This window comes from Hippocampus comes, unplaced genomic scaffold (genome assembly GCF_001891065.2).
Source record: "Hippocampus comes isolate QL1 unplaced genomic scaffold, H_comes_QL1_v1.1 scaffold12, whole genome shotgun sequence".
Classification (NCBI taxonomy): domain Eukaryota; kingdom Metazoa; phylum Chordata; class Actinopteri; order Syngnathiformes; family Syngnathidae; genus Hippocampus; species Hippocampus comes.
The window spans coordinates 713,967-714,198 of record NW_017805478.1 but is presented as its reverse complement, the minus strand read 5'-3'; positions in this window follow the sequence as shown (position 1 = coordinate 714,198).

The window sequence follows — 232 nt, the reverse complement described above, 5'->3', positions numbered from 1 at the left end:
GTGAAATCAAACTTTGTTTCAGATTGGGGAGGAAACATCGGATGACTTTCTGAGGGCCGCGATAACTTTTCCCCCTCAAAGTATTCACTGTATATCGATCAACATGTCAGAAACATTTCTGTCTCAAACTCCAGCAGAGGGCCCGTCATTGGCAAGGGGAAACAATAAACCCGATTTCGCTTTTTCAATGTCAGCTAACAGCAGTAAGGATCATTGTACAATTCGAACGCAA